The sequence below is a fragment of the Austrofundulus limnaeus genome, unplaced genomic scaffold (assembly GCF_001266775.1).
Source record: "Austrofundulus limnaeus strain Quisiro unplaced genomic scaffold, Austrofundulus_limnaeus-1.0 Scaffold353, whole genome shotgun sequence".
NCBI classification, from domain to species: Eukaryota; Metazoa; Chordata; class Actinopteri; order Cyprinodontiformes; family Rivulidae; genus Austrofundulus; species Austrofundulus limnaeus.
The window spans coordinates 541,624-544,689 of record NW_013952755.1 but is presented as its reverse complement, the minus strand read 5'-3'; positions in this window follow the sequence as shown (position 1 = coordinate 544,689).

Below are 3,066 nucleotides of genomic sequence, written 5' to 3'. Positions count from 1 at the left end.
CACGACTGATCAAAACATTCAGCTGCAAAATAAAGAATCCCATCAGTGAGAAGAACAGTGAGCCTCTGGAGAATCCTTTCATCAAAAAGCCAGAACCACGTAATGCCTGGTTGGACTGGCTGGTGGGATTAGTGCCCAAGTGATATTAATATTGGCATCACTTTCAGGGTTTGTCTACATATATCCACAGAAACTTGCACCTTATTGTCCACTCTTTGTTGCTGCTGGACATCCTGATCAACATCATGCTGAAAACCCTCCAGTTGATGGAAAGAAGGGCGAGGAGCTACCTGAGAGGACGGAGGCTGAAAACAGGACCCCTCCTCTAGAGCAGTGGTTCCCAAACTTTTTATCTTCTGACCCACAAAATATTCATTAAAAAAACTTGTGACCCCAAAATATTACTAGTCTGAGTACACAAACGTTGTTAATAACCCTAAAAACAAAGGCCACACAAATACTTATTTATACTTATTTTGTGTTTTTGTAATAATTTTAGGGAAAATATCACATCACCAATTATTTTATTACCCTTTAAATTGATTTCTGAAGTGAAGTGGTTCCCAAACTTTTCAGCTTTTGACCCACAAAATAACAGCAGCAGAGACCTGAGCCCACAACTATTTTTGGATGATAAACATTTGTGTCAGGTCAACCAAACATGGGCATGGTAACAATATTTATTATTCACATTTATACATTTTAGGCAACTAAGGCAAAAATGTAATTAATTTAGAAAATCTTTTCAGGACCCCACCTTGATGTTTCAGGACCCCAACTTTGGGTCACGACCCCAACTTTGGGAAACACTGCTCTAGAGCCTGATAAAAGCAGTGGAATGGCGCACCTGGAAGTTTCTGAGACTGGGACCCCAAACAGGACCATTAGTGTCAATCTGTGGATCTGCTGGACAAACCTGTGCACCAGATTATTTTCTTTGTGCCTTACATATAAGTCATGTAATTGCATGTATACTATATATATAAACAAACTGAAATGGAAAGATCATAGCCACTATTTAGTTATTCTCAGTTTTCACAGGATTACTGAGAGAAAAGAAGAATGAAGATAAAATCTGTAACAAACCTTCATTTCATTTGACTGAATGGACGACGACTAAAGGAACCGTTTTAAAGAATGACCCATTTTAGAGAGATTTCTGACTGTTTAACCTGAGATAATCCCATGAAGTGTCTCACAGCTTGGGTTTTAATGCTTTTATTACATCTTAATCATTGTATCCTCTGTCTGAGTGTGTGAGTTTTATTATTGTTTTTAAATCCATAATCATGTCCTTTCAAGAACTGTGATACAACAGTCTTTGTTTCTTGGCTAAAAGTAAATCATAACCTTGCAGCATTTAGACAATCAGGAACTCAGATGATGGGTTCTGCTCAGTGATGGTGTGTTTCCACAGGAGCTCCTCTGACTGCTGCACACTGGCTCATCTGCATGAAAATGACTCACAAACTCGCCTGTTAAAACTGTAAAAACAAGGAATGTAAAGCGTTTAAAATGTTTATAAATGTTTTAAGTACCAGTGTTGTGCAAAGGCCCGAGTATTTTGTATTCAAGTTTTTTTTATGAATATGTTATTATACCTTTAATTTGTAGAATCACAGCAGGAGGAATTGCCTTTAATACTCTGTTGTATTGAGTTTTAGTACATGTTAACATGTATATTTCCAATAAAAACTTCATATGATAAAAGTTTCCATCTTTTTCCTTGAGATGTACAATAGACTAAATACCCTTCTCCCACCAATCTTTAAAAAGAATGATTCTTGTTTTTCACCAATATTAAAAATCTTATGAGGAAAATTATGCCAGAAACTTTCATATTTTTTTAAGAAACTCTAACGATTCAAGTTTGATGGTACTGTTCACAGGATCAAAATCACATTTAAACCTCCTTCCTCTAAGGATTTAACCATGTCGGCTCTCCTGATGTAATGGCATAAAGTTAAAGTCTTGATTTATTTTTTTTAATTGTTTTGTCAGACATACAATCACCGGACACTTTATTAGGTCCACCTGTTCAACAGCTCATTGATGCAAATGTTGAATCAGTCAATCACATTACAGCAACTCAACTCATGTAGGCATGTAGTCATGTTCAAGATGATCTCCTTCAGTTCAAACTGAGCATCAAAATGGGGAAGAAAGGTGATTTAAGTGCCTTTGAACTTGGCATGTTTGTTGGTGCCAGACGGGCTGGATTTAGTTTTTCAGAAACTGCTGATCTACTGGGATTTTCACSCACAACCATCTCTAGGGTTTACAGACAATGGTCCAAAAAAGAAAAAAATATCCAGTGAGCGGCAGGTCTGTGGGAGCAAAAGCCTTGTTGATGCCAGAGGTCAGAGGAGAATGGGCAGACTGGTTGGAGCTGATAGAACAGCAACAGTAACTCAAATAAACACTCGTTACAACCGAGGTCTGCAGAAGATCATCTCTGAATGAAAACATGTCAAACTTGAGGAGGATGGGCTACAGCAGCAGAAGACCACACCGGGTGCCATTCCTTTCAGCTAAGAACAGGAAACTGAGGCTACAGTTCACACAGGCTCACCAAAACTGGACAAGAGAAGATTGGAAAAACATTGTCTGGTCTGATGAGTCTTGATTTCTGCTGCGACATTCGGATGGTAGGATCAGAATTTGGTGTCAACAACATGAACGCATGGATCCATCCTGCCTTGTATCAACAGTTCAGGCTGGTGGTGGTGGTGCAGTGGTGTGGGAGATATTTTCCTGACACACTTTGGGCCCATTATTACAACTGAGCATCGTGTCAACACCACAGCCTACCTGAGTATTGTTGCTGACCATGTCCATCCCTTTAAGACCACAGTGTACCATCTTCTGACCATGTCCATCTCTTTATGACCACAGTGTACCATCTTCTCACCATGTCCATGTCTTTATGACCACAGTGTACCATCTTCTGACCATGTCATCAGTTTATGACCACAGTGTACCATCTTCTGACCATGTCCATCTCTTTATGACCACAGTGTACCATCTTCTGACCATGTTAATGTCTTTATGACCACAGTGTACCAT